A 23,582-nucleotide genomic window follows, 5' to 3' on the forward strand; every position below is an offset into this window, starting at 1 on the left:
CAAAAGAGGCTCGGGTGCCATGTGGCAGGCATACCTGCCTCAAGGGCAGGTCTGCCTGTCATATGGCATAGGTGTGCATGCACACATGTGCATGCACACCGGAATCGGTATTTTAACATCAAATTGAATTTGATGCTAAAATACCGATTCGGTAAGGCTTGTGGGACTCAGAAGAGTCCCACCTACATATCAAATTTACCGATTCTGTAAAATATGTGGCCCTACATACCATTTCTAAAATACCGGTCGGTAACGGCCGAAAATACAGATTTTCGGCTGTTACCGACCGACCTACATCGGGCCCCAAATCAGTGGTCTTCAAAATGTTTAATGCCATGCCCCCCACCCGAGTATAAAAAAAATCATTTACCCCCCCACCGCCCCCAGAATTGTTCAAAATTATTCTAATAAATGTGCAATGTTTCAATAGGTCTAGATTTATTTAAATATTACAGTCATGTTAAACCTTTTAATAATGCAGTCAAACACAATTGCCAAACATACAGTTCTAGTTAGCTAGGCCTCCCTAACATGAAAAAGTATTCACAGTGTGATTATCCAAAACGGGGGCGGGGACGTTTGACGAATATCTGGAGTCCCTTCCCTTTTGAAACCTACTCCCAAACAGATATAAACGACAAAATTTTTTATTATTGGTCCATTACAGAGTGGCTTACTGCTGACCATTTATTTTCAGCTTAAAACAAAGCACTGCTATCAGCATGATGCTTCTTTTAGCTAGAGCTTGGCACCCCCTGGGATCATCTACAGTCCCCTTAAGGTCCACTCCCCCGGTTTGAAGACCCATCTCTGGACTAGAGGGTTTTATACAACACGCATTCTGAACTCATGTATCTGAAGGTGCTTTCAAATGGGATAGTGAGAAAAAGGAGGCAGGTTGAAATAAAATATTTGTCTAGGAACACACGATGTGGTCAAACCTGGAAGCCGCGCTTGAGTCCAAGTTTTCTTGTTTCACGTTGTGTAATTCAACCAGAGATGGGTATCTATTTCTCTCTCTGTTTTTATATCAAAGGTCAATGCTTTGCTTTTAATTCCTTGTGCATGAAGTCAGAGGGAGGGTGCCAGGCAGAAGCCACATGAAAGCTCAGCTCGTTTTGGGCCTCAGGGTCCAAAAGGACTCCAAGCTGAGCCAGAGCCAGGCATCTGGCTTGAGCCTGGCTTGGAGCATTCAGTGGCTCACCCACCTCTACTGAACATTAGGGAATGCAATGTTATTTTTCTTCTAAAGGTTTTTTTGCATTCTCTGAGACAAAATGCCGCTCTCATGGAAATCTGCATCCCTAGTAGTATCGAATGTGCCCTGAAGTTATGTGCGCTCCTGTGATAAGGGTGACACGAGGGCAGGCCTTAGGGTATATTTCAAAGGGATTATTTTTGTGCCACTGAGAGTGGGTGCTTTCTGTTTTCTGTGTACTCATAATGGTATGTGATATTCACAACCTCCCTGCTACCCTTCTCTCCAAGCATGTCAATTTCAACACACCCCAAACAGGGTAAAATGTGTTTGTGATTTCTTAATGACTATGAGGAACGTTCTCCTTAAATTAGTCAGGCTCACTTGCTTCTCTCGCTAATGTTAACTCTTCTCAAACTTTTACGTCCCACCAACTTGAGAAGTGACCAGCCACCACTGCTTCCCTCTGACAACTAATGTGATCTTTAGGTCACAGTTCAATTAGTGTCAAGACTGATTCTACCTTCCATCTGTCTGAAGTCGATAAACTCGGCCCAATAAATTGTGTAATATTAACGCCCGTTATCACCGTTATTAGAACTGGCAGAAGTGGTGTATGACGTATTAAATAAACATTACGTTTGAATTAGGAATATATAGTAAAGCAGAGGTTAAAAATGGTAAGGTCTGAATAAAGCTCTATGAGTTCCTTATCTTGGTTCTGTACTGCCATCATACCTGAATTGAGACTTTGTTGTTGGTGCTCACAACGAAAACGTTGATTTCCAGGAAAAATATAAGCCAGAGGTAAATGCATAAGGATGACATTCTTGGAAAAAGTGGGATCCGTCCTGGGAAACACATAAAAAGAAAAGATGTCAGCAAAGACTTTTTATTCTAGTTCACATACTGACTTTGAATCAGACGTTGCTTCAGTAATGAGTTTGAGACTATTGGGCTGATTGTCAAATACAAACAAGCTCTGGTAAAGCAACTAGGTCTCGCCTATGCACGAGCTATTGAATTGCCAATGTGTTTTAGCCATGTTGTACACCAGCGTGGCTGCTGTTCAGCATGGATAAAGGTTAGGGGCACAAAGGAGAGTGCTGTGGAGTGTCATACAGTGGAAAGGCAAAGAGTGGAGTGGAGCATTGTAGAGCGAAGTAGTACAGAGTATTGTGTATTGGAGTGGCAGAGTGTGGCGGTGTGTAGAGTGGAATGTATAGGAGTGGCACAGAGTAGAGTGGACTGGTGTAGAGTGCACTGTCGTACAGTGTTGCAGAGTATAGTGGCACTGAGTACAGTGACACCGAATGCTGTGGCCCACAATGCAGCGTCGTAGAATGAAATGGCATAGATTCGAATGGTGCATAATAGAGTGCAATGGTGCAGAGTGAAGTTGCACAGAGTGGAGTGGTGCAGAGCAGAGTAGAGTGGCATAGAGTGCAGTGGCAAAGAGTGCAGTAGAGTAGAGTGGTACAGAGTGGAGTAGCGTAGAGTTGAGTGATGCAGAAGGCAGTGGTGCAGACTAGAGTCAAGTGGCATAAAGTGCAATGGCGAAGAGTGCAGAGCAGAGTTGAGTAGCATGGAGTGCAGTGGAGTAGAGTGGTGCAGAGTAAAGTAGCATGAGTGGTCAGAGAACCGCAGCATAGAGTGGTCCAGAGTAGAGTATAGTGCTGTAGAGTAGAGTGCAGTTGTGTAGAGTGCATTGGCCTAGAGTCCAGAGGTTAAGAGTAGAATGACGTTGTACGCAGTAGCATGGAGAGGGGTGGAGAAGAGGGCAGTAGAGTTTAGTGGCACTGAGTGCAGTGTTGCACAGCAGAGTGTCAGAGTGCAGTTGCATAGAATGGAGTAGCCTGGTGAAGAGAGCAGTGGCGTAGAGTACAGTGATGAAGAATAGAGTGCATTGGCATAGAGTGCAGTGTTTAAGAGTAGAGTGGTGTAGAGCACAGTGGCATAGAGTGGAGTGGTGCAGAGTGGAGTAGAGTGCAGTGGTGTAGAGAAGATTGTTTCACAGTAAAGTCAAGTGGCATATAGTGGAGTGGTCCAGGGTAGAGTGCAGTTGCGCAGCGTGGCACTGAGTATAATGGTGTAGAGTAAAGGGGTCTAGAGTGCAGTGATGCACAGTATAGTTGGTGCCTGTTTCGGGATTCTTAAGAGCCTTAGGAAGGTCTTGGAGCTTCTGCCAATCAAAGCCCGTCAAACTCTAGTGCATGCACTAGTCACGTCCAAGATGGACTACGGCAACCTGCTCTATCTGGGGACTCTTGAGAAGAACCTGAGCCGCCTGCAGGTCCTGCAGAATGCTGCGGCGCGGCTGGTTCTCAAATTACCCAGAAGAGCATCATCTAAAGCTGCGCTCCAGGCCCTGCACTGGCTCCCGGTGAGAAGCAGGGTGGAATTTAAAGCACTATGCACATGCCACCGGATAGTTAACGGCAGGGCACCCCTCCCTCTGCAGGGCCTGCTAACACAATATGAGCCCTCCCGTGATCTCAGATCTTCCGGCTCTGGGCGCCTATCCATTCCTAAGGTATCTAAAGTACGGATGGGCGGTAGATCCTTTAGGTATCTGGCGGCCTCAAGCTGGAATAAACTTCCTGTGGCACTGCGCCTGGAACCTTCAGAGCGCACCTTTAGAGCCAAGTTAAAAACCTTCCTATTTGCCCGGTAGTTGGGTCCCTGTCCCGGTATTTCCCTAGCAGCACTTGCCTCTTAGCGCGGGGACACGCCGTGGTGCGTCACCAAGCGCTCTATAAGACCCCCTATTATTATTATTATTATTATATTAGAGTGGCATATAGTGGATTGGCATAGAGGGCATGGGCATAGATTTGAGTGTTACCCTAGTAAAGGGATTTGGCTTAGAGGGTACTGCCATAGAATGCAGGGGCGTAGAGTGCAGTATTGCAGAATGGCATAGTGTACAGTGGCGTAGAGTGGAGTTGTGCACAGTAGGAGTGCATGTCCTTAGATTCCGATGTGGTGTAAGTGTTGGATGAGGATGGGTTGGGTGACTTTGTCAAATAAACTGGGTTATGGTCTTATGTGGAGAACAGACGAGTAAAAAGTGTCATTCCTAATGATTTGTCATTATTGCTGTGAGATCATGGATATTTGGCACTCTTTTTTCTGCTATGTGCAGCTCAGAGGCATATGTGTCAGGTTCTTGATGCCCCTCTGATCTGTCTTAACCTAGAACACAAATAAGTATACATTCCCAATGAGGACAGGTGACAAAGGATTATACATGAGAATGATTTAATTAAAAGATTCTGAAATGATCTTATAGTGGTCTATTCTAAATAGATAAGGTGTGCATTAAAATATTCTAATCTGAACGATCCTTTGAGACTCCATTTAAGGTTGGACAACAAGACTCGTTTTACAGCCAAAAGACCATACAATAAAGTGCTTGTATTCCATTGTAAATGGAATATATGACCTCATTTAGAAGTGGAAATATGGCCGACGATATCCGCTGGGACATCAGCGACCCCAACATCCACCGCCAAGTTGAAAACTGCCCACCTAATTTACAGAGCACTGCTGTGTCAGAGGGGATCTCTTTAGCCAAAAGTGGATTCACCATTGTGGCAGAAGCAAACACTGAGTGCTGGGCACCCTGCCATGTCACTGTAGAATTTAAAGAAATCTGTGAAACAAAGTTAGGATGGTCTACAAGTTGTTTCAAACTGGAGACATATTGAAAGGGGTGTTGTTTATATATTCACATGACCTTTGCAAAAATAAAGCAGGTAAGAAGGAACAGTGACTATAGTAAATTTGTGTGACATTAAATGAAGCTACAGTAATGCACTTACCTGGTTCCATCTTGTTTCTGAGCGATTATCACTAATATTATCATGATGGAAAATAAGAACTCGGAGCTAGTAAATGATATACAGGGCTGTGTATTAAATACATCTAAAGATGTAAGATATAAAATAGTATTATGATGAATATCTATTCACAGTATGATACAGCTATGCGGAACCCGCGAAAACAGAAATACTGGTAGGCCTAGCTTTGGATGAACCATACTTACGTCAATTAAAAGTCAACTGTAGGTATTCGGATCAAATTAGCCATTAGTTTCTTTCAGGTCAGCAGGGTTTCTAAAGAGTTAAATAAATAAACATATGAGAATTATATCATTGGTTCCTATTTAGCCAAAGATAAGTTTTTTTTTTCAAAAAATCAATCAGTTAAAGGCATTAAGATCAAGTGACAACATACTAAACACACGTGTGGACTTTTCCACAATGCACGTGTGGTACACTGGCTAGAATAGGAAGTCAATCCGTCCACTTCACAGATGTAAGCAGGTTTCCCTAATGGTTCCTAATGGTTCCTTGCTTCACATTTGACAGCTAGGCTAGAGCAGCAAGGAAGACATTAGGGAATATCTACGAAGTGCCATGGATAACAGCATAAAAAGACATTAACACATTTGAGAAATGACGCACCGATAGGTCCACAGCCAGTGAGGACTATTGTTCAAGGGAATCGAAAAACATAATGGGAAATATGAAAAAAATACCCATAAGAATCAAAACTAGCTAAATTTATCAAAATAGGAAGTCTAGAAAAAAGCTCCAGAAAAAGCACATATTCAATGCATTATCACAAAGGGGAAAAATCGCAGTTGTGTGGATAGTAACCATAACTTAAAAATGTTAGTGTTTTTCCAGTTTTAATTCCTTATCAGAACTGCAGTTTAACTGTAGTTTTGTAAGCTAATTTCTGAGGGGTTTTTAAACTTTGTTTAGATGTTATAAACAATACGAACCATATCTCCACGATAACCATGGCTCTGTCCAAACTCTAAATGGCCGGCTAACCCCTGCTGCGCATTGCTTTCGGCCATGCTGTGAAGAAGTTGACTGCATTGCCGGCCACCTACTGCTGAGCATGGCCTTTGGAAGAGTTTTGGGTTCATGGACCCCAGACACATGTCACCTTGCTGGACCTTCTGTAGGGTCCTCAGACCCAGTCAAAGGTACGAGAAACATCTGGTATGTTCAACAAGGTCCCATGAGTCTTAATGGGTTTAACTTAGCGCATTCTTGGAAGACTCCCAGTTATTGGATCCCACCCAGTATGGATTTCGGGAGGGACACAGCACGGAGTCCGCCCTCCTTAAATCCACTGAGGAAATCAGGACCATACTGGATCAGGGAGGAAGCGCCGCCATGATAATGTTAGATCTCTCTGCGGCTTTTGATACTGTCCATCATGGAATACTGATGGACAGGCTACAGGAGATTGGGGTGAAGGGTACCGCCTGGAAGTTGCTTAAATCCTTCCTATCCAAGAGAGTTCAGACTGTGTCGCTTGGGGAGTTCACAGCCAAACCTTTCGCTTTGCCCTGTGGAGTCCCACAGGGGTCATCCATTAGTCCGACTCTTTTTCATATTTATGTTTCCCAACTTGCTCTTTTGATTGAATCCTTTGGTTTTAATCTAACATCATATGTAGATGACACTCAAATGGTAGAGTCACTGCTACCTGATGGGATACAGGAAACATCAACCCGCTTCCAGGATTGCATGACAGTAGTTGGTAACTGGATGACCCAAAACTGCCTTAAGCTTAATTCCAGTAAGACAGAGGTGGTTTTGTTTGGCAACAACCCGGCCTTATGGTCACCAGCATGGTAGCCGGATTCAATGGGCCCTCTTCCGACTCCGATAAGGAAGGTAAAGAACCTAGGAGTCTATAAAGATAATACGCTTAATTTCAAGGACCAGATGAATGCGGTGACTTCTGCAAAGTCTTACATTTTGAGATCTTGCAAGAAGATCATGCCGTTTCTTCCTAAAGATTGCCAACAAACGGTCATCACTGTCTTGGTCATGTCCAAACTGGACTATTGTAATAGCCTTTATCTCAATATCCAGGAAGGGCTTATGAAGAGACTTCAGTTGCTGCAGAATGCACCAGCCAGTCTGCTCTCCGGCACACCTAAGTATGCTTCTATCTCAGCTGAGATTAAAAAGCTACACTGGCTGCGTGTTAAAAACGCGTCCGTTTCAACGCTATGTGTGTGGTCCACAAACCCCTTCAAGGCTACAGACCCCTTCAGCTGAAAATTAACTTCCAGTGGTATGTTCCTAGAAGACAGGGCGCTCCTCAGAAGCAAAACAGATATCAGTGCCCTTTGTAAAGAAGTCCAACTGGGGGGCAAAAGTTTTGTGGTTGAAGCTGCCAAGGCATGGAACAACTTACCGATGCATCTAAGGTGTATAACCAATCACCTGAACTTCAGGAGGGCCTTTAAGACCTGGCTCTTCCAGTCTAACTAGTTATCCACTCTCTTCCGTGTTTAGGCCTCCATAGGACATTTGGTTTCAGAGCCAGGACACCCTCGGGTAACAGTTTGCGCTTAAAAAGTTTCAATAACATGACATAACATAACCATGAGCCAGGGTTTGTGGACTTAAGAGCCACATCGGGGTCTTAGTAGTAGTAATAATTCTTTATTTAGATATATAAAAACATTTCTTTAAAAGATTATTCCAACACATTAAGTACAATTTTGCAGATTAAAAGAGTAAAAAAAAAGGAAAATAAAATTTGGCCTTTCTTATCAGTGCTTACTGCGACATATCAATTTAAAAATTAACACTCCCGGACAATGCAGGTAAAGTTAAAATACATATCATTCTACACAGTTATCAGCAGAGCCTTAGCCGTTTCCAATTTTTTTAAAATACTGTAAACTTGCTGAACGAATTTGACCAATTTTATATTTAAAACAGTATTCTCTAAAGACAGAGCAGCAATAAGGGCGTGCCTACAAGTCCGGACTCCCAGCCTGTTCCATTCTGGCCTGAGTAGGCGTCTGCGTTGAAGAATAAAGAAAGTGTGGAACAGAGGGAGTTAGGGTTTAGTGGGACTGAGGGGGGAGCTGGACCATATAAACTATTAAACAACAAAGAAATGCCACCACCCTCGTATCTTAATGAAAAGAAATCTATCTAATAGAGACCAAGTGCAACCTCATGAAACTTGGTACGGTATTTTTATTTATACCAGTTATTCTTGTTTTTGAATTTTTTTTTAAAAAGAAGTTTTTTCTTTATAGCAGAAAAAGGGGGAAATACACAATTGGACAATTATACAATATTTACAATTCTGACAACAACACGCTGAATCAAGACAATATTACAAGAACACAAGACATTATATATACAATATACATCTTCATCATTGTTTTGAAAATTAATTCATAAATTGAACAAACAAAGCGATGTGAAAACAAGAGCAAGGACAAAAGTGCAACTTCTTCAAAATTGATCATTCAATGATATAACTTGCTCTTGTAAGTATGCCGACGCGTTTCAGGTTCGAGTATCGAATTTTCGAACCCTCATCAGGGCTTTGTTATTCGTCTGTGTGGGGTACAAAAATAATAAAGTTTTGTTGAAAGCCTATACACCTCAATGGACTGCCTCCTTTTGTGTGTTAGAATTCTAAAGAGAAATACCTGTGTTTTTCAGGCAGGGCATCTTTTCATCTATACCTCTTTAAGACGTGGCTTCAAGCTTTTATTTCTAAAGTGAACAAAGCGTGAATTGTGTTAAGGAGGGCCCGACAGTCTTGGCGCTGCTCCGGGGTCAGAGCCTCGGAGAGTTGGACCCCGTCCACCGAACCATCTTTTTCCCCGGCCCCCAGTAGGTCAGGGAGGGGCTCGGAGTCCTCTTCGGCCCCACTGTCTGTAGCCATCAGCAGGCTGAGCTCCGAGCGCACGAAGTGGGGTTTGAGTCTGTTGGCGTGGAGGACCCGGAGGGGGTTCCGGGGGGATTCCATGTCGATGAGGTAGGTGACGGGGCTCTTACGCTTGATCACCTTGAAGGGCCCCGTCCATTTGTCCTGTAAGGCACAAGGTTCGATGAGGGACATCACCCATACCTGCTGGCCCGGCTCGAATTCGATGGAGGAGGCATGTTGATCGTACCACTTCTTCATGTCCTCCTGACTGGCTTCAAGATTGGCTTTGGCGAGCTCTCTGAATCGCCGGGTCTGATTACGGAGGGTCAGGAGGTACTTGTAGACGTCTGAAGGGGTCTTCAGGGGGGCCATTTCCCACTCTTCTTTAACTAGGCTGAGAGGCCCGCGAACAGGGTGTCCGTACAGGAGTTCGAAAGGGCTGAAGCCGAGGGACTTCTGGGGGACTTCTCGGTAGGCGAAGAGGAGGCACGGTAGTAGCACGTCCCACTGGCGGCGTAGGGGTTCTTCCAGCCCCATGATCATCCGCTTGAGAGTGCGGTTGAATCGCTCGACCAGTCCGTTTCCTTGCGGGTGATAGGGGGTTGGGAATTGGTAGGTGACTCCGCACTGTTGCCATAGGGATTTCATATATTTGGAGATAAAGTTCGGGCCCCTGTCGCTGACGACTTCCCTGGGGAAGCCCACTCGAGAGAAGATCCCCATTAAGGCTCGACCTACTACTGGTGCTGTTACAGTTCGAAGGGGAACCGCCTCAGGATAGCGGGTGGCGTGGTCCACCAGGACCAGGATGAATCGATGCCCTTGTGCTGTTCGGGGGTCCAGGGGCCCCACAATGTCTATTCCCACCCTTTCGAACGGGGTGGTCACAACGGGGAATGGTTGAAGAGGTGCCTTGAGCTTGCGGCCGCTCTTCCCGCTGGCCTGGCAGGTCGGGCAGGACCGGCAGTGGGTGGAGACGTCATTTCTCATTTTCGGCCAGTAAAAGTGAGTCACCAGGCGGTTGTATGTTTTGTCTTGCCCCAAGTGTCCAGCCAGGGGGACATCATGGGCCAAGTTCAGAAGTTCAGAAGGAAGTCTCTGAAACGGAGGGGCACCACCAGCACTCGACTGGCCCCCAGCTCCGCTATTCTTTGTTCGCTGTACAGTAGGTCATTGTCCCAATAGATCCAGTGGGCCCCTGCGGTGTCTCCTGTGCCCTGGGCGAGCGCTTGCTGTCGCAGTCCCTCGAGGGAGGGACATGTCTTTTGCTCTTGCCGGAATTGTTCTTGGGTGGGCCCCCTTCCTGACGCCACTGAGCCAGGTCCGGGAGGTCTTGGGGCTGAGCGGGCTCTTCGTGGGTTTGGGTGGGTTCCTCTGAAGCGATCGGGGGAGGAGGTGCTGGCCATTCGGGTTCTTCAGATCTAGGGATGGTGTCGGCGGCCATGGACCGGGTTGTTACGCACGCCCAGCCCGGGAGGCCTAACATCCCCAGGTGCTCTCTTCTTTCAACGGCTGCCCACGAGATCGTTCCCCAGGAGGCAGTCCACGGGGGCATCGTCGCGGACAGTCACTTTTAACATACCGGAGACTCCTCCCCATTCGAAGGGGACGCAGGCCATCCGACACAGGCTCTCCGAATTGTCGGCCGATCGGACGGGGCAAAGAACGTTTGGCAGGCTTTGTTCTGGGGTCACCAGGTGACAACGGACGGCCGTCACACTGGCCCCTGTGTCACGCAGGGCTTCGGCCTTACGCCCATTTATGTTCACCCACTGGCTGTATTTCCTGGTGTTGGCTGGTAGGGGAGCCCGCGGGATCAGGTCTCTTCCCCCTAGGCAGGCCAGGGTCATGGCGGCAGGTTCCCACTCGGGCTGCTCCTGCTCATACTCTTCAGGCTCTTCGGAGACTTGCTCTTCTCCTAGGGCGGCGGCAGCCACCTGGCGGGGTCCGGTGGTCTGGTTCTTTGGGCAGGTCGGGTCACTGGCATAGTGGCCGACTCGCTGGCATCGATGACACGTAACGTTGGCTCGGAACCCCGGGCGCATCGGGGGGTTGCCCCGGCCGGCCGGGTGCGGGGTGTTGTTGACGGGAGCGGCCGGGACGGCGTCTCTGCCCCGGCCCTGTCCTCCTCCTCCTCCTCGGGGACGATGATGACCTTGGTTGGTTCTGTTCTGCTCGTTTGGCCCACTCCGGGTCACTCGGGTGCTCTCCCATCGGTCAGCCTCGGCGGCGAGCTGCCGTGGGTCAGTCAATTTACTGTCGAGGAGGTGCTGCCTGAGCTCGACGAAGCAGTTGTTGGAGAGGTGCTCCCACACAATGAGGTTGAAGAGCTGTTCGTAGGTTGTTACGTTGCTACCCTTGATCCATCCCTCGAAGGCTCGGCTGAAATAGTTTACATATTCTACCTCTGGCGGTACATCTCGGGCGTCAGCCCATATCGACTGAGGAGGGCGGCCTTCATGTGGTCATAGGACGTCATTTGATGGTCCGGAAGCTGCAGCAGGGCATCCCGGCCTTCATTGACGAATCTCCCCCATAGACCGGCTCCCCAGTCACTTCGAGCGATCCGGTGGGCAGTCATGGCGATCTCGTAGGCCTTGAACCACTGCTGTATGTCGTCGTTCCGATAGTATTCACGGACCACATCCTTGGGGATGTGGACCTTCTGTTCGGTAGTACCTGGGGGGCGCGGTTGCTCGGACACCCCTAGGTCTTTGTTCTGTTTGCGCATTTCTATCTCCGCTAGCTTGCACTCGTGTTCGTATGCCAGTTTTTTTTCTTCGAGTTCTCTCTGTCTCTGCTTTTCCTCTCGCTCTTCTTGGAGCCGTAAGTGTTCTAAGTTCATCTTTTGTTCTGCCAGTTTCAATTCTCCGTCTAATTTGAGCCGTGCCAGCTCTAACTCGTGTAGTCTATTTTTCTCTCGTTCTCGGATCTCTTCCCGGGAGAGATCCGTTCTCCTTTCTTCCGTCAGAGTGGTGTTTGTTTCCGGGGCTTCGGGGTCCCGGGGTCCGGCGATATTTGTCTCTGCCCAGGATTCTAGGGCGTGTTTGAAGTCCTCTTTCGTGCTCAGACCGGTGGTGGCAATGCCTAGTTCTATGCAAAATTGTTTTAGCTCTCGGTGGTTGTACTCTTCCAGTTTTTCCATCTGGAATTTCTCTGCAGATCCGCTCTCTCTGGTCGTCATTGTGGATTAGTCGTAGGGTGAGTTACTCTCTGTACGGTTTACGCGTTGGTTCGGATCGCGCCGCTGGCCACCAATGTTAGACGGGGACCTGGAGGGTCGGCCGAGCACAAGGGGAGAGGCCTCCAGTGAGGGCCGTCTCCAGCGATCGTACAGACAAGTAACTTCCCCCCCCACAGATGGACACCACACGAAGATCAGAGTAACACCTTTTATAGGCAGTTCTTGAAGTAAGGTAGTACGATACAAGGAGATCAGGACACGATGATCCTCTCAATTCTAGTCTCTAGTAGGGGAAAGGGGTAGCGGGACAGTCTTGGTACCTACGGGTACTGAGGTGAAACGGCGGTAGCTCACAATCCTCGAGCTCGGTGGTCGGACGGGTCGGACCGCGACAGCGCCAGCAGGTCCCGAAGAGATCGTAGGTGGCAACGGGCCGCGGCAGCGCCAGCAGGTCCCAACGAGGATGGAAGGTACAACGGGCCGCGGCAGCGCCAGCAGGTCCCACGAGGATGAAGGTGGCAGAAGGCCGCGGCAGCGCCAGCAGGCAGGACGATAGTTCACAAGGCAGGGCTGCGGCAGCGCCAGCAGTCCGTCAAGGATGAGTTCTTCTCGGTGTCTCTCGACTCCAGGATACAACTGCCTTCCTGCTCTGGGGCTGCCTCGGTTATAGGTCTGGCGCCCTTTGATGTCCGGACCCTCGCACTGGGAGGTCGGGAGGTCCGGGATGAGGGAGTCCAGACACCCAGCAGGGGGGTGGAGCCAGCAACCGGGGAGGCTGGGGGCGATCGGCACCTGGCGGGGGAGAGCCATCGACACTTCTTTCTCCCATTAGCCTGCCAAGTGGTCCGTTCACCTCCTGGATGGATGGTGGTGCCGGGATGGCGGGGCCTGGCCGGGCCCAGGGTTGGGGTCGAGCTGAGGCCACGCGGCCGCGTGGTGCAGTGTCCAAGATGGCGGCTGGGCCGGGCAATGGGGCTGACGGGGGCCCGTGACACAGAGATATCCGGGAGCAGGCGTCCCGGAGGGGACGGGTTGCGGGTTGCTTCTGCGGGTAGCCCCCGGAGAGCCGGTGTCTGGGCCCTGTCGTGCGGGGAGGGAGCGAGCCCTTCGTGGGGCCTGTCCAACAAATTGTGTCACAAGCTTCTCCTCAGCTCCTAAGGACTGTGTAACAAATATTTCTGCGCCTTATTTACCTCACTGCACAGCGTCTGATGCCTTGTGAAGGGAGGGGATTGTGGTCACAGGGCCGGCCTAATCAGAGAGAAAAAAGTAATCGTATGCTATTCATTTCACTGATAGAAATATAAATATCGTGGTTCCGTTTGCCTCATACCTTGAAACAGCCTGTTCAAGTTCTGTAAAGAATGTTTCCCTCTATTGTTGGCATGCTGCTTTTGTGTAGAATCACCTGTTGTGCAAAATGAGGGCTAATAAGTATCTGAGAGAGAGGGCGCCGAGTTAAATAATTCAGGCAACCATCTCGTATATTCGGCAAGATCCTACCTGTACTGCTTGATCAATGCCGGTGTTCTTTCCGGAATGCTCGCGGAGTCTCAGTCTGCTCGTTGCGCACTGAACAGAGAAAGGAAACCCTGTCAAGAAAAGAACTTATCTATAAAGTGACTGGTACCGCGAGTGGCTCAGAAAAGGAGAGCGTACATACCTTGAGAAGTACGCAGATCACCTTCACTTGCTGCCTTCGCCATCCACTTCTCACTGAAGGGTGTAACAGTGACGAGTGGCCATTTTGGTTATTTAGCTTGTTTGCTTTGCAAGGATTGTGGGATATGTAGTCCCTTAGTATGGATCTTATGCGCAATGACGTTAGTAATTGCTTAAAGCCAGGAAAAGGATGACACTACATGTGCAGACCTTATCTCACTATTGTACAGTTATTAAAAGCTGATGAATCACATGTGGGCGTGCGAACCGGAGGGGTGATTTTGGAATGACATATGGAATATTTCATATATTTAAGTGCATCTATCAACATCGCGAATGATCAACCAATCAAAGCCGTGATATTTCGGACATACTGTTAAGCCCTGTCAAAGTACTATTAAATTTCAAGATAAGATACGCTTCCTTTTGAAGCAACACTCGGTCAGCCTCTGCTGGGCGCTGTACTGCACTCATTATGAAAAGTACTGTCCATTTGAAATCATGCTCGCTATGGGACATCTCTAAGAAATGTTCCACCATGGGGGCAGTTTGGACCTTCTTTTTAATTCGGGACCTATGCTGGCTAATGCGTAGGTTCACTTGCTGATTTGTCTTGCCAATATAGATTTTTGGGCACGGGCAAATTATTGCGTACACGACATTTTTAGTCTTGCAATTGGAGAAGTTCAAGTGTTTCCACTTGACTCCATGATGTTCAAACTCTTTCCCCTCAATTGTGCTGGAGCACGCAACACAGTTACCACACCTATGGTGCCCTTCTACCGGCTTCATATTCCAACAAGACAAAATGTCATGTTTTGGTTTGGGCTGTGCCAGGTTGGCTCTTACAATTTGCTGGCCAATACTTTTGTTCTTTTTGTATGCAAAGATCGGGCGAGGAAATGGACATTCTAACCCGTCTAGGATGTGCCAATTTTTTAGAATCATTTGCCTCATTTTATGTGTGTCAGGGCAGAAAGTGGTAACACAAACCGGACGGTCCAGTACCTTCTTTTCTTTTGGTTGTAATAAACATTCACGTGGAGTGAATCGTGCTCGTTTAGAGTGTTTCAACAATTTTTTGGGGTAGCCTCTGTGGGTCATCTCCTCACAGAATATCTGTGCATGGTGGTCAAACTCACTGATCTCTGTGCAATTTCTGCGTATTCGCAATAGTTGCCCGTAGGGTAAATTGGCTTTCAAATTTCTTGGATGGTAGCTCTTGTGATGCAAAATGGTATTTTTATCGGTCAATTTCTTGTGTAGGGAAAGCCTGGATTTGTTTGGGGATATTTTGATATGGCACAAATTGGGATTTGTTCCTCAAGCCTGTTATTTCGTTATCTACCAGTGCTGGTTGATTGAAAAAAAGGCTTTGAGCCTCAGCTTCCTACAACATTCAAGTGTCTCTATTTTGAGTTTGGTGAAGTCAGTCCTTACACTAGGGACAAATTTCAGACCGAGATTCAAGACAGACTCTTCATGAATTGTCAATCTACGATCAGACAAATTTACAACAACATTTGGTTTTTCTATGATTTGTAAAACCTGTTTCTTGTTCGCATTTCCCATGCAGGTTTGTACCTGCTTTTTTGTTGTTGACCCCTGTCTAAAAAAGACACTTGTTTTCTTGAATTATTCCCCCTCCAGCACAATTGAGGGGAAAGAGTTTGAACATCATGGAGTCAAGTGGAAACACTTGGACGTCTCCAATTGCAAGACTAAAAATGTCGTGTACGCAATAATATGCCCGTGCCAAAAAATCTATATTGGCAAGACAAATCAGCAAGTGAACCTACGCATTAGCCAGCATAGGTCCCGAATTAAAAAGAAGGTCCAAACTGCCCCCATGGTGGAACATTTCTTAGAGATGTCCCATAGCGAGCATGATTTCAAATGGACAGTACTTTTCATAATGAGTGCAGTACAGCGCCCAGCAGAGGCTGACCGAGTGTTGCTTCAAAAGGAAGCGTATCTTATCTTGAAATTTAATAGTACTTTGACAGGGCTTAACAGTATGTCCGAAATATCACGGCTTTGATTGGTTGATCATTCGCGATGTTGATAGATGCACTTAAATATATGAAATGTTCCATATGTCATTCCAAAATCACCCCTCCGGTTCGCACGCCCACATGTGATTCATCAGCTTTTAATAACTGTACAATAGTGAGATAAGGTCTGCACATGTAGTGTCATCCTTTTCCTGGCTTTAAGCAATTACTAACGTCATTGCGCATAAGATCCATACTAAGGGACTACATATCCCGCAATCCTTGCAAAGCAAACAAGCTAAATAACCAAAATGGCCACTCGTCACTGTTACACCCTTCAGTGAGAAGTGGATGGCGAAGGCAGCAAGTGAAGGTGATCTGCGTACTTCTCAAGGTATGTACGCTCTCCTTTTCTGAGCCACTCGCGGTACCAGTCACTTTACAGATAAGTTCTTTTCTTGACAGGGTTTCCTTTCTCTGTTCAGTGCGCAACGAGCAGACTGAGACTCCGTGAGCATTCCGGAAAGAACACCGGCATTGATCAAGCAGTACAGGTAGGATCTTGCCGAATATACGAGATGGTTGCCTGAATTATTTAACTCGGCGCCCTCTCTCTCGGATACTTATTAGCCCTCATTTTGCACAACAGGTCATTCTTCACAAAAGCGGCGTGCCAACAATAGAGGGAAACATTCTTTACAGAACTTGAACAGGCTGTTTCAAGGTATGAGGCAAACGGAACCGCGATATTTATATTTCTATCAGTGAAATGAATAGCATACGATTACTTTTTTCTCTCTGATTAGGCCGGCCCTGTGACCACAATCCCCTCCCTTCACAAGGCATCAGACGCTGTGCAGTGAGGTAAATAAGGCGCAGAAATATTTGTTACACTGTCCTTAGGAGCTGAGGAGAAGCTTGTGACACAATTCACGCTTTGTTCACTTTAGAAATAAAAGCTTGAAGCCACGTCTTAAAGAGGTATAGATGAAAAGATGCCCTGCCTGAAAAACACAGGTATTTCTCTTTAGAATTCTAACACACAAAAGGAGGCAGTCCATTGAGGTGTATAGGCTTTCAACAAAACTTTATTATTTTTGTACCCCACACAGACGAATAACAAAGCCCTGATGAGGGTTCGAAAATCCGATACTCGAACCTGAAACGCGTCGGCATACTTACAAGAGCAAGTTTTATCATTGAATGATCAATTTTGAAGACGTTGCACTTTTGTCCTTGCTCTTGTTTTCACATCGCTTTGTTTGTTCAATTTATGAATTCATTTTCAAAACAATGATGAAGATGTATATTGTATATATAATGTCTTGTGTTCTTGTAATATTGTCTTGATTCACCGTGTTGTTGTCAGAATTGTAAATATTGTATAATTGTCCAATTGTGTATTTCCCCCCTTTTTCTGCTATAAAGAAAAAACTTCTTTTTCAAAAAACAATTCAAAAACAAGAATAACTGGTATAAATAAAAATACCGTACCAAGTTTCATGAGGTTGCACTTGGTCTCTAATAGATAGATTTCTTTTCATTAAGATACGAGGGTGGTGGCATTTCTTTGTTGTTTAATAGAAGAATAAAGAAAGGGCATATACAAAGCACGTGCAGAATAGTCTCATTTGCTGCCCCACACCCTCTGCACATTAGATCGTCCCTTTTTCGGCGCCATACTGGGAGATTTTGAAGGAAACGCCAGTCTCCCAGTCTAAGGGCTATCAGACATCGCTTTAGATGATGAGAAAATGTTACCGAAAGGTAATTGCCCGGGGATAGTCGTTTATAAGAGTTGGCTACTGCCCAAGCATGACTACGTTTCGCAAGAAGGGCTTTGTCCATAATCAGGGATTTCAATCTTATGCATTTTTTAATTGTGTTTTTAAAGACAGTCTGGCTTGGATTAAGAGCCCAGAGATCCGCAGCAGACATTTGTTGAATGTGGTCATTTAGGAGGCGGCCAAATGATCCCCCCGGGTTGTTCACACTGATTTCCTTCCAGACTAGGAATTCCAGGGTACCTGCTTCTGCCTGTCTTAATTTGTGGATCAGCTTAAGATATGAGCCAACGTTGGAGGCTTCATAATTAATTAAGCCCAGCTCTAGTCTGACCTGTGCTGGCGAAGAAGAACTCGGCAAGTGAACCAGTTTCTTATAGAGTTTGGTTGTACGTTTATTTAAGGTGTTATTCATTTTACCCTTAAAAATCTCTATGCCATACGAAAGTATGGGCCCGATCTTTGCTCTAAGCACTTCCAGTAGGGGCAAGACAGTGGGGCCTGAGAGTCTCCTCGATAACTTAGCCAAGGACACCAATAGAGCTGTAGCCTTGGCTGCAATCACAGTGTTCTGTTTGGTGAAACTGCCCCTGGAGTCAAGATGGACCCCTAAGTATTTGTAAGATTGGCAGATTGAGAGGCTTTCTTTATCTATCGACCAGCCTCCACCGCTGTAGCGTTTTTTGCCAAACGGGACAATCATGGTTTTTTTCATGTTAATTTCTAACTGGTTGTTGGCCGTGTATTGCATTAAGGCATCAAGGAGTCTTTGTAGCCCCACTCTGGTGAGACTGAACAGTGCCAGGTGGTCGGCATATAAGAGATTACATAATGCCGTACCTCCTACTTTGGGTGGATGGCTGATTACCTTCTCTAGAGTGCTTGATAGGTCAGCAATGAATAGGTTGAAGAGGAGGGGGGCCAGCACGCATCCCTGTTTGACACCACGAAAGGTCGAGATTTTCCGGGAGAGATGCGAGACAGACCCTAACTTCACTCGAACCCATGTGTTGGAATACAGCAGGATAATTGGATTCAGAATGTTGTCTGGGATTCCCCACTGCCTCAGTTTTTGCCAGAGTGCTGCCCTGGGCACCCTGTCAAATGCTGCTTTGAAATCAACAAAGCAGCAAAAAATCGACTTCGAGCTTGAAAGAGCTTTGTCAATGATGGTAGAGATTGTCAGTAGATTTGTCATTGTACCTGAGTTGGGAACAAACCCTGTTTGATTCAGGGGAATCAAATTGTTGTCCTTTGCCCATTGTCTGAGATCCTCCAAAATGAGGCCTGCAAAATGCTTTGCCTCTATATCCAACAGGGCAATTAATTTGTAATTGTTCGGATTGCCTCGTGCTCCAGCTTTATAAATAGGATGAATGATAGCACCTCTCCAAGAGTCCGGAATTATTTGAGAACTCAAGGTGTAATTAAAGAGGTTTGATAGCACCATAGACCAGAAGGGGACATCGGACTTGAATAGCCTTTGTGGCAGGCCATTCGGGCCCGGTGCTCCATCTTGTCTCCCTTTTGTCAGTGCTTTAGCTACTCTTTCTTCAGACATCGGGGTCTTCAAACCCTGCCTTGGAGTCCGTGGACCCTGCAGCAATATTTATGTTTGTATTTTTATCTCAGGGGCCTATTTGGAGCCCCTTGCCCCCCACATAAGCCAAGTTAGTCAGGGGATGTCAACAGTGATGGCCAACACAAACAAAAATTGGTGGAGCGGATAGGGGGTGTGGGGGCAGAGCAGGGGGTCAATATAAAAAAACTAAAGACTTAACTAAAGCTGCCAGCTGCCTCATACCTCTGTGTTCCTCTGCTTCCTGGTCCCAGCAGATTCGCTCATGCTATTACCAACCATGAGAGCAGTACAGGGATTTGCCTGAGCGGGATGGTTTAAAACTGTGCTTTCTCTCCATAATGGCTGTGCAATACAGTACATGTCTTTTTGGCCAGCCTAAGATGGTCGACCAAAAAAACATGGATACTTACAACTGCACATATCATTCCATTCCTCATCCCTCTCATGGCTTGGCCCGCCCTCCCAACACACGGTGGCTCAGCCAGCAGCCGAAAAATATTATGATAATAAAATATTCTTTTATTTTTCAGCTGCTGGCTCTAAGCTAGTGGGGGGACACTCCTCCGCCACTGTGGAGGAGCCGGTGCTGGACGTCAATCCTGTCCCTTATCATTCCTAGTTTTTTTGTTTTTTAGGACAAGGCACTGAGCCCAACATCTTTCAATGGTGATATGAACACATTTTTCCCTCTTACAGTTGGTCAAGCAGGTGCTTAGGGTCTGTGGACCTAAACTATTATCAGACATCCATCAGGCATTTGGAGGCACATGCATCAAGCAGTTTACCATTTGCAAACGGGCCAATTCGCAGCATCAGCCTGTTTACGACTGGTAAAATGCCTTCTCTGATGCATCAAAGGCATTGCATTCGCAAAATAGGTAATCACAATCTTTGTGATTACCTAATTTGCTAATTCATTTAGGGAATCCTAAATGCGATGCATGCAGGATTTCCAAAATGCGACTTTGCATTTAGGAATCGCTAATTGCCATCAACTTCAAGTTGATGGTAATTTGCAAATCCTCTTAAAAATGCACACAAGTGCATTTTTCAAGTGCCATGTGACGCACACACATGCCCTTAGGGCATTTGTGTGGGCCACCTGTGCACACTTACCTTTTTGGGGGGTGCATCAGGGTGGCCTTAGGCCCCCTAGCACCCTTGCAATTGCATTCGCTATTTGCGATTAACAATTTGGTAATCGCAAATTGCGAATGCATACCCATTCATTCCTATGGGTCTATAGGCCCATACAAATGAATGGGAATGTAAGATTCCCTACATTCCTCGTAACAGACATAAATATAAGGCAATTAATATAAAGTTAATACTGGAACTTTTTTGGTTTGGCTATATTTTTAGAAGCTTCCACCACAATGCTAATGGTAATGGTAATGGAATAACGGTGGTCAAGGAAAAAAGCGGTAACAATAAGTGCTGGATTTGGAGTTGTGTTACAACACAACGTGAGTGGTGAGTTTGTAGTCTGTAAAAATACATATGGAGTGCAAGTCAAGTGGAAATTTGGGGGATACCCCTTTTTTAATATAAAATAATTGGGGAGCCCACCATTTAATCTTAAATAGAGATGTAGTGTGACATTTCTATTTAGTAAAATGGAACATGTTGACAGCATGTAAAAAGTAATTTTTTTTTTTTTTAAATAAAGGGGACAAGTATTCAAAGTGTTTATAGTTTTGAAAAAATGGAAAGCCCTCTGTGCTCATGTCTTTTTCCAAATATATTTCCCTTTTTTTGTATAGATTAATATACTACACCCACAATTTTGAGGAGGAAAAAAACCCCTGATGTTCTATGTCCTGAAGAAAGTGATTCTAAAAATTAAGTTGTACACCACCGAAACGAGTCAACGCCAGTTAACTGGAATCCAACTACAAGGAACCCTGGGAAGAAATAAATAGTTATCCTGCTACATCTCGATTTGGGGCGTATATTTAGTTTTAGCCATTTACACATCGATCAAATACAAGAGTTCACGGTTCAAGAGCGCAGTGTATAAATGAGTGGAAGTGTGTGTTATCCTTTTTCCATGGAAGGTTTCGTCTCTACTTGATGCATGTGCCCCTTGTTTCCCTGGTTTGGAACTACATGCCAGCTACATTGACACATTTCAGCATACCTCTGGCCTACATCAGATGGGTCAAGTTATTTTACACTGCCCCCATGGAGTGGGCTAAAACGGGTCTCCATATCTCCCAATCCTGCCCAGTTAGATGAGGCACTAGGTAGGGTTGTCATCTTTCCTCCTTCCTCTTCATCCTCGCTGTGGAACCCATAGCACAAAGACTTAGACAGGAGGCAGTACATAAAGGCATTCCAGTGGACACCACATTCCATACCATCTCACTATATGCCAACAAAATGATCTTCAATTTCAAAGATATACAAGAAGAGCGGATAGAGTCGCCCAAAGGCTATCTACATTTTGGACCCTTTCTGGTTGCCACATTACCGAAGCCAAATCTCTCTCATACTTCTTTGCTGGCACATATGCTAAACCCAACCTATGCTTTGGTGAATTTGTTATTCCAGTAGCCCCTCCACTTTCCGTTACTTCTGGATTCAAATATACAGCAATAGCCTTGGCATATTAGAAGGCAACCTCTCACATGCAATTGCAGCGCTCAAATCACAGGTGGCCTTTTGTACAACATTATCCCTATCCGTAGCTGGTCGGCTGGCACTGGTCACAATGGTGATGTTGCAGCTCATTCTATACCACTTTGTGAGCTTACCAATCGTGAACCCTCCTGGGTTTTTTCCAGCAAATGAACACTCCGTTGACTGACCTAAAATCTGAGCAAGAACACTGCAGAGTCAGCTTATCAAAGCTCCAACTGCCAATGGATAACGGAGGGATGGGAGCTCCTGGTTTTAGGGAATTCTGTATAGCTGGACAACTGCAGTGGTTAGCATACTGGCTTGCTGGCCATAACCTATCACAAATAAATCTTACTGTAGCATAATTAGAAAGCGGCAGGCTTCATCGCTTGTTATGTCCGGGTGCCGCATTTCTACCCACACATACACTGCTATTACATATTGCGAAGTGATACTGGAAGATGGCAAGTGGTATTCCTCGGTTTAGGTGCCTTACATCCCTATACGTGGCCTCCCCACTGCCTCAGGTACATTAACGAGTAGGAGGCTTATACCATTCGAATGCCAAGGGATCACCAAGTGGGGAACCTGTTTGCTGAAAGAACTCTCATTATTTATTAAGATTTCACATAGGCACACATACAACCTCCCAGCAACCTGTTTCCTAAAACATATCAGTCTCCTGCAATATGTACGTAGACACTGGGCAGCAGGTGATCACGAGACACTATCATATGAAATATTAGCCCCCAATCCGCTCCCCGGGGGCAGAAAGCCCACAAGATGCCAGGAATTTTTCTTTGGGCAATTTAATTAGGGTGCGGGCTGCCCAAAACGGGCATGCCAATGCCCCCACTCCACCACCACACATGCAGCCTTTCTACGCCAGGGCAGTAGCCCCCAATCTGACCTCTCACAAAACAACCTGGCTGTGCAAGGGGAATCACCTCGGCTTTTGGCCCCGGGCCCGGCGGCCATCTTGGAAAACTACCAAACCCACACATTTCTGAAAACTAGACACCTGGGGAGTCCAGCGAGGTATGTCTTGCGTGGATCCCGCAATTTTTTCCTACCCAGAATGCCCTGCAAACCTCAAATTTAGCTGAAAAAATCATTTTCTTCTCAAATTTCTGTGTGGGAAAGTTGTGGAATCTACGTGGATCCACACATTTCCTACCACCCAGCATTCCCCCAGGTCTCCTGATAAAAATGATACCTCACTTGCATGGGTGGGTCCAGCACCCGCGACAGGTAAGGGCCCAAAACGTATTGAGGAGACATCAAAATGACCTATCTCAAAACAACCTGGCTTTGCAAGGCAGGTCACCTGGGTTTTTGGCCCCGGGCGCGGCGGCCATCTTAGAAACCTACCAAATCTACACATCTCTGAAAACTAGACGCCGGGCGAGTCCAGTGAGGTATGGCTTGCGGGGTTCCCCCAATGTTTTCCTACTCAGAATGCCCTGCAACCCTCAAATTTAGTTGCAAAAAAACACATTTTCCACATATTTTTGGGTAGCATCACCATGCCAGCACAAATGTCCTACCCCACAGGGTTGCGCTCAATCGCCCAAATAAAATGAGACCTTACTTGTCTGGGTGGGGCAAGGGCCTTGGAGGAGCCCAAAACATAGGGAATGAGGATATAGCACAAAGAATTTTAAGAGCTACATATTAAATAAAATAAGTTTTGAGCCAATTCTGCATTGGACACCCACACAAGTGAGGTAACATTTTATTCGGGACACTAAGGATAATGCTGTGGGGTAGGACATTTGGGCCGCCACGGTGATTCCACACAAAAATATGTAGAAAAAGTAGTTTATTCAGCTAAATCTGA

The 23,582-nt window shown here is 46.2% G+C and overlaps 1 long non-coding RNA gene across 1 annotated transcript in view; it reads right to left on the reverse strand.

The window, feature by feature from the left end:
• LOC144761314 (uncharacterized) overlaps nucleotides 1–23,582 on the reverse strand; it is a 156,287-nt gene that overhangs the window by 16,129 nt on the left and 116,576 nt on the right. Inside the window, exons 2-3 of the long non-coding RNA XR_013595670.1 lie at nucleotides 5,247–5,316; nucleotides 1,937–2,049 (exon numbers count right to left, since the gene is read on the reverse strand). This is a non-coding gene — a long non-coding RNA (uncharacterized LOC144761314). The remainder of the gene's footprint in view (nucleotides 1–1,936; nucleotides 2,050–5,246; nucleotides 5,317–23,582) is intronic.

Source organism: Lissotriton helveticus, chromosome 6 (assembly GCF_964261635.1).
Source record: "Lissotriton helveticus chromosome 6, aLisHel1.1, whole genome shotgun sequence".
NCBI lineage: Eukaryota > Metazoa > Chordata > Amphibia > Caudata > Salamandridae > Lissotriton > Lissotriton helveticus.